The sequence below is a fragment of the Theropithecus gelada genome, unplaced genomic scaffold (assembly GCF_003255815.1).
Source record: "Theropithecus gelada isolate Dixy unplaced genomic scaffold, Tgel_1.0 HiC_scaffold_15989, whole genome shotgun sequence".
Taxonomy (NCBI): domain Eukaryota; kingdom Metazoa; phylum Chordata; class Mammalia; order Primates; family Cercopithecidae; genus Theropithecus; species Theropithecus gelada.
Window position 1 is genome coordinate 2,258,185 of NW_020257756.1, and position 12,482 is coordinate 2,270,666.

The 12,482-nt window shown below is 44.8% G+C and overlaps 1 protein-coding gene across 2 annotated transcripts in view; it reads left to right on the forward strand.

Annotated features, from left to right (window-relative positions):
- Positions 1 to 12,482, forward strand: part of LOC112617292 (glucoside xylosyltransferase 1) — a 64,754-nt gene that overhangs the window by 5,818 nt on the left and 46,454 nt on the right. The window lies entirely within an intron of this gene.

Genomic DNA, 12,482 nt, shown 5'->3' on the forward strand with positions numbered 1-12,482 from the left:
TGACAGAGTCTCGCTCCGTTGCCCAGGCTGGCGTGCAGTGGCATAATCTCGGCTCAGTGTAACCTCCGCCTCCTGGGTTCAACCAATTCTCCTGCCTCACAAGTAGCTGGGATTACAGGTGTGTGCCAATCTGCCCAGCTTTTTTTTTTTTTTTTTTTTTTTTTGTATTTTTTGGTAGAGGTGGGATTTCACCATGTTGGCCAGCCTGGTCTTGAACTCCTGACCTCAGGTGATCTGCCTGCCTTGGCCTCCCAAAGTGCAGGCATGAGCCACCATACCCTGCCTAGAAAATCTTATTTTAAAGCAGTAAGATCATTATCTTTATGCCATACCTATTGAAAGTACTTCCCCCTAGGTATAAACTTAAATTTTATTAATTATGTGTGTACTGTATGAGGTTTACGTTTTGTTTTTAGATTGGCTACTTTTTGCTTTATCGTTTTTTTACCTTTGTTATGCATGGGAAAGCTTTCTACCAGTTTTTTTTTTCCCTCCTTTTTTTACATTTAAATCAATCTGGCTTTGTGGGGAAGCTAGGCGGGTAGAGGAGGTATATTGTGTGATGCTAACTGTTTCTTTGAAATGGTTAATTGTTTCAGTGTCATTTATATATAAACAGCCCTTTTCCTACTTGCCGAGGATTAATGAAATTAGAAATTTAAGAAAAAGGTCTTGGAGCTAGAAATTAAGTTGTCTGGAAACTATTTATTTATTTTCTTTTTTTCTTTTTGAGACGGAGTCTCTGTCGCCCAGGTTGGAGTGCAGTGGTGTGATCTCGGCTCACTGCAGCCTCCGCCTCCTAGGTTCAAGCGATTCTCCTGCCTCAGCCTCCTGAGTAGCTGGGACTACAGGCGCGTGCCACCATACCTGGCTAATTTTTTATTTTTAGTAGAGACGGGGTTTCCCCATGTTGGCCAGGCTGGCCTTGAACTCCTGACCTCAGGTGATCTGCCTGCCTCGGACTCCCAAAGTGCTGGGATTACAGGTGTGAGCCACCGTGCCTGATCTGGAAACAATTTGGTTGAAAATTAAATAACAGTAATTTGGCATATCATGGGAATGGCCTCCTTTAGTATGTCTGTAAGCATCTTTGCTTCTCTTGCACAGTCACAGGGTGGGGATACATGTCTTGAAGTTGCATTGCTGCTTTGCAGCAGCACTTCATTCATACTGTCATGTATTTAAGCTGAATATGCCTAAATTTGTCACTGACTTTTTTTTTTTTTTTAAATTTGAGATGGAGTCTTGCTCTGTCACCCAGGCTGGAGTGCAGTGGCACGATCTTGGCTCACTGCAAGCTCCGCCTCCCGGGTTCACACCATTCTCCTGCCTCAGCCTCCCGAGTAGCTGGTACTGGTGCCCACTACCACGCCCAGCTAATGTTTTGTGTTTTTAGTAGAGATGAGGTTTCACCGTGTTAGCCAGGATGGTCTTGACCTCTTGACCTCGTAATCCGCTTTTTTTTTTTTTTTCAAGATGGACACTCTGTCGCCCAGGCGGGAGTGCAATGGTGTGATCTCGGCTCACTGTAACCTCCGCCTCCCGAGTTCAAGCGATTCTCCTGCCTCAGCCTCCCAAGTAGCTGGGAGTACAGGTGCATGCCACCAGGCCTGGCTAATTTTTTGTGTTTTTAGTAGAGATGGGGTTTTACCGTGTTAGGTAGGATGGTCTCGATCTCCTGATTTTGTGATCCTCCCGCCTCGGCCTCCGAAAATGCTGGGATTACAGGTGTAAGCCACTGCACCTGGCCTAATTTTTCTATTTTTAGTAGAGACAGGGTTTCACCATGTTGGTCAGGCTGGTCTCGTATCACTGACTCTTTAAGTTTTGCATGGTTTTCACTGAAGCCTCCTATGATGGACATTTTGAAATGAAAATTACTTTTTCTAGTTTGACTTAAAATTGTAACCAGGCACGGTGGCTCATACCTGTAATCCTAGCAAGGAGGCCACGGTGGGTGGATTGCTTGAATCCAGAAGTTCTAGACCAACCTTGGCAATATGGCAAAACACCCTCTCAACAACAACAAAAATACAAAAAATTAATTGGGCATAGTGGTGTGCACCTGTGGTCCCAGCTACTCCAGAGGTTGAGATGGGAGGATCGCTTGAGCCCAGGAGGTTGAGGCTGCAATGAACCGTGTTCGCACCACTGCACTCCAGCCTGGGCGACTTGTTTATTTATGTGTGTGTGTGTGTGTATGTATGTATAAAAAACATTTTGTAATTGGATTTAAGTAAACTTCAAGTTCGACAACTGTTATTGTGCCGAGCGTTGTTTTATCACATGTAAATATGTGTAACCACTCCCACAGTCAGGATACAGAATTGTTTTATCACCACGAAGATACCTTGTGCTACCCCTTAGTCAGTTGTAGACAAGCTTTAATCTTTATGCCTTGTTAAATTTGAGGATGAGCCATAGTAACGTTTTATTTCAGTTTGATCCACAGTGAAAAACATTCCCTTTTAGGACTTCAGTGCTTTTGAATGTCAGTATGGGTATAGTGAAGACATATCCACCAACTCATATTAACACTTTGCCCCATTAAAATTATTTAAGAGTTACCTCTTTGAATGTTGGATTTTAGTATTCTGCTTTCACCAGTTTTAAGCAACTAATAGCCAGAACCTAGATAACTACCTTTACTTTTCCAATATTTTCAAACTTTATTTTTTGGCCTGAAAGTACACGTGCTGTCTTCAGATGAGTTGCTTTTGCTAATTTATCTTATTGCTTCTAATAAGCCACTGATACGTCGTAAGTTCTCAGTGTGAGTTTCTCCTCTTTAAGTTCTCAGTGTGAGTTTCTACTCTTTATCTTAACCTCCAAAACCAGTTTTTCAAAGTGGGAGAATGGATATTTGGGAGTTAAGAAACTGTAAACAAATTACTTCACTCCTTACAGCAGTACCTAACTGTTTTACGATTTTTTTTAATGCCATGCAGCATATGTATTCACTGGTGCATGTGTTCTTATATTTCCAGTAAAGAAAGAAAAACAGCTTTCCTATATACTGAATTGACACTGAATTATGATCAAGAGATTTACCTGTAACTTGATTTTTCCCATCCAATTTTGACTGCATTAAACCTTTGTGAAGTTAATCATTACCCCTAAAGAAACCCTGTATCTGTTAGCAGGAACTCCCACCTTGCACTCCTCAGTCCCCCAGTCCTAAGCAACCACGAATCTATTTTCTGTCTGTAGAGGTTTGCCTGTTCGGGGCATTTTACATAAAGGAATCACACAGTATGTGGCCTTTTGAGTCTTTCTCCTTGGTATAATGTTTCAGGGTTTATCCGCTGTAACATGTATCACTGTATTTCATTCCTTTTTATGGACAAATAATAGTCCATTGTATGGATATACCACATTTTGCTCATTATTTGGTGGACATTTGAGTTTTTTCATACTTTTTGGCTATTATGAGTGATGCTGCTATGAGCATTCATGCTCAGTTTTTCTGTGAACATGTTTTCAGTTCTCTTGAGTATATACTGAGGAATTTAATTGGTGAGTCATGGTTGCACAACTCTGAATATACTAAAAACCATTGAATTATAAACTGTAAAAGGGAATTATGTTTGCATTATTCTGCTTTGCTTTGTAACAACCCCACACATCTTAGCAGTTGACAATAGCAAGCATTTATTTCTTGCACACATTACATGTCTATGGCTGTGACTTTGCTTGATATATCTTCTCATTCTGGGATCCAAGCTGAAGGAGCAGTCCATACATTGGATATGCCTGGTCTCATGGTAGTGGATGAGGAAGAAGCCAGATTGAACAGCACAATCCCATGTGAAGCTTCTACTTTGATGCCACACTAATCATGTCTTTTTGTATTACTTTGGCCAAAGCAAGTCACTCGAATAAGGTCAAAGTCCATAAATGATGCAGGGATATATGCCTCCCCTATCAGGCAGGCAAGGCCCATGGTAATGAATAGGGTTGTATAATCCTTTTACAGTTAAATGTGGGGAGTGAATAACTGAACAGTAATACAGTCTACTGCACAAATAGAGATTGCCAGTTAAGGAGAAAGAGTAATTGATGCAAGAAGGTCTTTAAGGACCCCTGAGAAGAAGATGGGCAACAAGGGGATGCGTATGGAGTTGGTAGTAGGCATGAGACTAGCTAAGAGGAAGACGGTTAATTTATATTTCTACTAATCAGCATAGTCATGTCATTAACTGTTCTTCAGTATTCATCTGAGAATGTGAGTGAATGGCTCAGTTTCAACTGAAGATTGTACTGAAAAGGTACGGTGAAAGGTGGTGGTGCAAGTTGTAGGTATAGGAACATGAATGGATGAACCATATGACGTCTGAGTAGGGAGGGAAATGAGTAAAGGAGGAAGCTTATACTTAGGAAGCATGTGATTGGAGGGCTGAGTGATTTCCACACATGTAACGGGATATAAATAATAAGCCTAGGCAGCAAAGCGAGACTTTGTCTCTACAAAAAATTTGCCAGGCGTGTTGGCACATGCTTATAGTCCTAGATACTTGTAGACTGAGGCAGGAGGATGGCTTGAGCCCAGGAGATTGAGGCTGTAGTAAGCTGTGTTTGTACCACTGCACTCCACCCTGAGGGACAGAGCAAGACCCTGTCTAAGAAAAAAGAACCATAATTATTAGATCAGAGACTAATCTGAGATGAGGTATTGGATTGCAGTTTCAGGTGATGACAAGGTCCAGGATTTGCCATTTTTTACTTCTCTCTTTTTTTGTCAGAGAGGGTCTGTGTCACCCAGACCTGGTGTACTTTGGCGTGATCACAATCACTGCAGCTTCAAACTCCTGGGCTCAAACTATCCTCCCAACTCAGCCTCCCAAGTAACTGGGACTACAGGCACACACCACCATGCCCGGCTAATTTTTTTTTTTTTATTCTTTGTAGAGATGGAGTTTCGCCATGTTGCCCGGGCTGGTCTTGAACTCCTGGGCTCAAGCGATCCACCCACCTCGGCCTCCTAAAGTGCTGAGATTACAGGTGTGAGCCACTGTGCCTGGCCAGCATTTGCCATTTTTAACTGAAGGGAAAAGGAGGTAAGAGTTACTGGAGTTAAACAATTGTGTAACCTGGGTGTTGGTTAGGTCTCCCACATTGCAGTATGTGAGATGACATTCTGTTGTTCCCCACTAGACAGTATGATCCATGTCCATTTTACTCACTATTGTGTTGCCAGTGTTTGGCCTGTAGACGTAGTCATTCAGTAGAAAATTTATTGATTTACCAAATGAATGGTTAGAGGAAAGTAGGATTTGGTACTGAGACAAGGACTGTGAACCAGATGCTAGTCTTCTGTGAGTTGGGGAGGAACCAGTAGGTTGGTAGATCAGAATGGTGTGGCATTGTGGCCCTATTACATGGCTAGCAGTTGATGCTGGCTTTTGACTAGGAGCTCAGTGGAGGCTGTTGATCTGCATTCTCTCAAGTGGCTTTTCCATGTGCCTTGGGCTTCTTACAATCTAAAGATCAGGTTTAAAGAGTGTTCCAAGAAATAGGATGTAGAAGTTTTAAGGCAAGGGCCTGAACATTGGCACAGTATTATATTCAGTATTCTATTTGTCAAAGCAATCACAGAGCCCACTTAGATTCTGGATAAGGGGAGTTAGATCCTACTTTTTTTTTTTTTTTTTTTTTTGAGACAGAGTCTTTCTCTGTCGCCCAGGCTGGAGTGCAATGGCATGATCTTGGTTTACTGCAACCTCTGCCTCCTGGGTTTAAGCGATTCTCCTGCCTCAGCCTCCTGAGTAGCTGGGATTACAGGCAACCACCACCACACCTGACTGATTTTTTTAGTAGAGATGGGGCTTCACCATGTTGGCCAGGGCATTCTCTAACTCCTGACCTCAAGGGATCTGCCTACCTTGGCCTCCCAAAGTGCTGGGGTTAGAGGCATGAACCGCTGCGCCCAGCAGATCTTACTTCTTAATAGAAGTGTCAGATGTGTGATCATCTTGGCACCTAGTTCTGTGTCCGGAATTAGTGGGTTCTTGGTCTCGCTGACTTCAAGAATGAAGCTGTGGACCCTTGCGGTGTTACAGCTCTTGAAGATGGTAGTCTGGAGTTTGTTCCTTCAGATGTTCAGATGTGTCCACAGTTTCTTCCTTTTAGTGGGTTTGTGGTCTCATTGACTTCAGGAGTGAAGCTGCAGACCTTCGCGGTGAGTGTTACAGCTCATAGAGGCGGCATGGACCCAAAGAGTGAGCAGCAGCAAGATTTATTGTAAAGAGTGAAAGAACAAAGCTTCCACAGTGTGGAAGAGGACCTGAGCTGGTTGCCGCTGGCTGGCTCTGGCAGCCTGGTTTTGTTTCCTTATCTGACCCCACCCACATCCTGCTGATTGGTCCGTTTTACAGAGAGCTGATTGGACCGTTTTGACAGGGTGCTGATTGGTGCGTTTACAATCCCTGAGCTAGACACAGAGTGCTGATTGGTGCATTTACAATCCTCTAGCTAGACATAAAAGTTCTTCAAGTCCCCACTAGACTCAGGAGCCCAGCTGGCTTCACCTAGTGGGTCCCGCACTGGGGCTGCAGGCGGAGCTGCCCACCAGTCCTGAGCCAGGCCTACGCTCCTCAGCCCTTGGGCGGTCGATGGGACCGGGCGCCATGGAGCAGGTGGCAGTGCCCGTCAGGGAGGCTCGGGCTGCGCGGGAGCCTACTGTGGAGGCAGAGCTTGGACATGGCGGGCTGTAGGTCCTGATCCCTGCCCCGCGAGGAGGCAGCTGAGGCCCAGCGAGAATTCGAGCACAGCGCTGGCAGTCTGGCAGTGCTGGGGGACCTGGCGCACCCTCTGCAGCTGCCGGCCCAGGTGCTAAGCACCTCACTGCCGTGGGCCGGCGGCGCTGGCCGGCCGGCCGCTCCCAGTGTGGGGCCCACGGAGCCTGCACCTGCCAGAACTTGCGCTGGCCTGTGAGCACTGTGTGCAGCCCCGCTTTGCGCCTGCGCCTGTCACTCCACACCTCCCCGCAAGCAGAGGGAGCCGGCTCTGGCCTCGGCCAGCTCAGAGAGGGGCTCCCACAGTGCAGTGGCGGGCTGAAGGGCTCCTCAAGTGCTGCCAGAGTGGATGCCGAGGCCGAGGAGGTGCCAAGAGTGAAAGCTGCTAGCACATAGTCACCTCTCAATCCCTCCTCTAAAGAGGACACCCCAACTGCTGTTGGGAATTTGGCCGATGACCACTCTAGCTACTTCCTGCTGGATAGGTGCAATGAAGGGACCCTGCAGTTGTAGTGTCCCCCAGAGGGGAGCTCTCTAGGCCAGTGAAAGTGCCAGTGGGTCGGTCCAGGGGTCCTCGGTAGAAGTTGTTGAGCTCATTTGGGGTTCCATTTGTAAGACCATCTGTGTAGCTTGATGACCTTGATTTTAGAAGAAACAAATTTGACAAGAAGGTTAAAGATACAGGGCCCAAAGGTGAGTAACAGCAAGATGGCTGCCATGGGACCTAGAAAGGGGCGAAGCCATGTGGCCTAACTCCAGAGATTGGTATAAGAATTTGAAAGGCGTTGTCTGATTTCAGAAGCCTTTTCCTGTTAACACCAGGCAGCATCTGAAGCTACCCCTGACTGGTTAGTGTAAAAACAACACTCTTCCCCTAAGAAGGTGCAGAGTCCTCCTTTCTCAGCAGTGAGGAGGGCTAGCCCTCGGCGGTTTTGGAGAGTCTCTGCTGCTAAAGAGTCTATTTGAGATTGTAAAGCAAGGATAGATATCGTTATTTCTTGCAAACTGTTTGAGAAATCCTTTGAGAGTGTGTGGTAGTACGATAATGAAGTAGATAAACCAGCTATCCCAGTTCCTGTAGCAGTAGCCATTCCTAATCCTATAAGTAGGGGTACTAGTTGTATGGCTCTGTGCTGACGGACTTAAGCTTTGAGGGGTACTGATAAGGTGTGATTTCCTGGGGCAATATTAATGTTGGGACTTAGAAAGACTAAAGTGCAGGTGCCTGTCCAGTTAGTGGGGAGGCAGATATAGGTCGATGTTCCACATAAGAATATACCTTGGCTGGGTAGATAGAACTGGTTATGTATGTTAAAAAGGTGTGTGAGTTTGTTGTTTTCATTTTGCCATCCTGCTAGAGTACTTGCCAAGGTAGCTCTGGTGAATGGCTGGAAAGGGGTGTTGGGAGCAAACTGAGTGGCTCCCTGTGTTCTGTTTTCCTATTGGAGAAAAAAACATTTTGTATCTACTAGGAACTTTCGAGAGAGTGATTGAAAGAGCGGATAAGAAGGCATTCACTAGTGGGGACACTGCTGCAGGGGGTCCAAGGGTGAATAGTCATGCAGGGAGTATGTTTGCCATTACAAAACCTGGACTGTTTGTTAAGCAGGGAGGAGGTGATGATTTTGTGGGGCCCTGAGAAGCAGACTAGCCGTCTGAATGGAGCTGTTTGGGTGACTCGGAAGTTACTATGATCAGTTGGGGTTTTTGAAGGAATAGGGTACTCTGTTGTTTCTTTACTACTTCCATCTCTCTTTCTTCCTCTTTGACTTCTTTGTCTCTCTTTTTCTGACTCTGTCTTTCTTTGATTGTCTCTCTGTCTCTTCCTCTGTCTCCTTCTCTTTGTCTCTCCTGTTCTTCCTCTCTCTTTCTCTGACTTCCTGTCTCTTTCTCTCTTTCCTTTCTGCTGGTCTTTCCCTGCCTCTGCCAGCCGCGTATGCTGCTGTTCTCCTTTCTCTTTCCCCTTTTTGATGGCTTTGGCAGTATAAGACTGTCACCTTCTTTGGTTTTTGCACTGCACGCAGTAACTCCATGATTTCCTTGTGGTATTTAATGGGGGTTCCTGGAGGTTAGGAATTCCCTTTCTTTCCATATTGCAGCATGGGCATGTAGGATTAGATAACCATACTTGGTGTCTGTATACACATTTATTCTTTTTCCCTTTCCCAGTTCTAAGGCTCGGGTAGGTGCCACTAGTTCTGCTAATTGGGCACTGGTCCCTGGGGGAAGAGGCTTAGTGATGTTTAGGTACGGTTACATCACTAACCATGGCGAGTTCGTGGTCTCGCTGGCTTCAGGAGTGAAACTGCAGACCTTCGCTGTGTTATAGCTTATAGAGGCGGCATGGACCCAAACAGTGAACAGCAGCAAGATTTATTTTTAAAGAGTGAAAGAATAAAGCTTCCACAGTGTGGAAGAGGAGTTGCTGCTGGCTGGCTCAGGCAGCCTGCTTTTATTCCCTTATCTGACCCCACCCACATCCTGCTGATTGGTCCATTTTACAGAGAGCTGATCCACCGTTTTGACAGTGTGCTGATTGTTGCATTTATAATCCCTGAGCTAGACACAGAGTGCTGATTGGTGCATTTACAATCCTCTAGCTAGACATAAAAGTTCTCTAAGTACCCACTAGACTCAGGAGCGCAGCTGGCTTCACCTAGTGGGTCCCACACTGGGGCTGCAGGCGGAGCTGCCCACCAGTCCCGAGCCAGGCCTACGCTCCTCAGCCCTTGGGCGGTTGATGGGACCAGGCACCTTGGAGCAGGGGGCGGTACCCGTCATGGGCGCTGGGGCTGTGTGGGAGCTCACCGGGGAGGCAGGGCTCGGACATGGTGGGCTGTAGGTCCTGAGCCCTGTCCCATGGGGAGGCAGCTGAGGCCCGGCGAGAATTCGAGTGCAGCGCCAGCAGGCTGGCACTGCTGGGGGACCCGGCGCACCCTCTGCAGCTGCTGGCCCAGGTGCTAAGCCCCTCACTGCCCTGGGCTGGTGGTGCGGGCCAGGCGCTCTGAGTGTGGGGCCCACCGAGCCTGCGCCGGTGGGAACTCACACTGGCCTGTGAGCACGGTTCCCGCCTGCGCCTGTCCCTGTCCCTCCACACCCGGGCGCAAGCAGAGGGAGCCGGCTCCGGCCTCAGCCAGCCCAGAGAGGGGCTCCTGCAATGCAGTGGCGGGCTGAAGGGCTCCTCAAGCGCTGCCAGATTGGATGTGGTGGCCGAGGAGGCGCTGAGAGCAGGGGCTGCTAGCACATTGTCACCTCTCAGTTTGATATTAGCAAAAGTATAGGGCTCTTGGTGTGGCTCAAAGCTTCACAAAATTTAAACTCATTACTAAGTTGTTCAATGTGTTTGTCTTGTTGAATTTAATTCTCATGTCTGTGGCTTTGTCATCTTGCATCAACTTAAAAAAAAGCAAAACATTGCCCCGAAGTACAGTTTAATTGTAATACTGCAAGAGGGTCCTTTGAGTTAGAAGCTCCCTGGTGGATATTTCCTGAGAACAGGGAGTTTGAGGTGTGCTGTCTAGCTCACATGGTTTCTTGAGACTAACTAAGATCAAGTAGTTTCAGCAACTTCTGCATGTTGGCAACGTGCATGTAAACTTTTCTAGTCAAATATTTGTAGGAAGATATTTTTGAAATATGGGGTAGTAAAGATATGAAAATGTTAATAGTGGTGGGTAATTACTTTCATAGGCTTTAAAAAATTTTCTAAATGGTACTTAATAACCTGTATTGATTGAAGTATTCATAGAAACACAAATTTTCAAAATTTAATCCTTCTTAAGTTGTAGTAAATAAACAGGATTATCATAAGAGAAGTTATTATCAGTATTTTGATAAAAAATTTCAAGTTGACTCTAGATATTCCTTGATATAGCGTTTCTCATTCAGGTCTGATTTTAAGACTTATCTGGGGATATTGCTGAAAAATTGAGCTTCTTAGGCCACTTCTCTGGGGGAGGCTTGATTAACTGGATATGGGATAGGATCCTATATCTGTATTTTTGACAAGTGACCTGAGGACCAGGCAGGTTTGGAAAACAACACATAACTGATCTGTAACTTAAAGTACAAGTTGAGGCTGCAAATGGTATTGTTAAATATATATAATTTTAATTAATTTTATAGAAAAATTGAATTTGTCTTTGAGATTTCCATTTCCATTTTTCACTGTTGTAGAGTTTGACAGGGGATATGGAATAACCTGATTAGTTATCTTCTTAGAACAAAGGTACACATTAGGTGTTGATTGTAAATAAATTGTGGATTTGTTGAAATAAAGCTGTGATATCGTCAGTGTCTGAAAGACGGAGATTGTATGTATCTACCTTAAAACGTTTCTTGTGAGTCTAAATGGGTGTGAAAGTGCCTGAATCTGAAAAGAACTCTGTGTTCGTTGTTATTACCATCACTGAGTCTGACTATGTGGTATGAAATCAAAGACTTAAGAAAATACATAGCCATGCTTGGGAGGGTACAAACACAGATTTTCTAATCAAGTCATAAGTTTTACTGATATGTACACATTTTCTTCTCTTTCTGGTTCAGCCTTTTAAATGAAGATATGTAGCCTTTTGTGCTATGCTAGAAAATGGTGTTTCTTTACAGGAAAACAGTTAAAATGTAACTTTTTTCTGTTAAGAAATTCCGACCTTGTTCTTTATGCAGTAGTATACAGAATTACTTAGGCAGCATTTTAAAAACCACCAGTGCCAGACCCTGTTTCTAGATTCTGATTTAATAGGTCTTGTGTGGCACCTCTACCAGAGCTGAGAACCTCTGCCTTAGACTGTTGCCATTTGTGAGAGATGTGATCAGATTTTTGCAAATCAGAAATTTCGTAGGCCATTTGATATAAGCATAGTAACTCATAATTGAATTCATAGTGAGAGAAAACAAAGCTGCATAGTGATGAGCTAATGAAGTGGCCCGGTTTAGTGACTCACCCTGACTTCATACGTACTTTAGTACCCAGTGACTTTTAGACTATTATTTTGAAAATAAATCACGATGAAAAACAATTTTTTTTTGTAATATAAGGTGTTTTCTTTTTTCCTTTTTGGCTCCAACATGCAACCTAACAAGACAGACCAGACTTGATCCTCCATTTTAGCTTGTGTAATGTGGAACCGAGATAATGTAGATAGTGATACTAGGCTGTGAATATCAGCATGATTTCTGGGTTTTTTTGAGGGGAGGGCAGGTCAATTTTTTTTGTTTTTTTTTTTTGTTGTTCGAGACAGAGTCTTGCTCTGTTCAGCCAGGTTGGAGTGAAGTAGCACAATCACAGCTTATTGCAACATCAAACTCCTGGGCTCATGCCATCCTCCCACCTCAGCCTCCCGAGTAGCTGGAACTTACAGGTAAATGCCACCATGTCCAGCTAATTTTTTATTTTTAGAGACGGGGTCTTGTCATGTTGACCAGGCTAGTCTTGAACTCCAACCTCAAGCAATCCACCTACCTCAGCCTCCCAAAGTGCTGGGATTATAGATGGGAGCCACTGTGCCCATCTATGTATGTGTGTATGCATGTGTGAATATGTATGTATATATACATACACAGAGCAGTGGGGTTGCTGGATCATGGTAGTTCTATTTTCAGTTTTTTGAGGAATCTCTATACTGTTTATTTATAGTGGTTGTAATTTATGTTCCTACTGTCAGTGTATGAGTGTTTCCTTTTCTGTCTTTGCCAGGATTTATTGTTTTTTGCCTTTTTGATAATAACCGTTTTAACTGAGTGAGATGT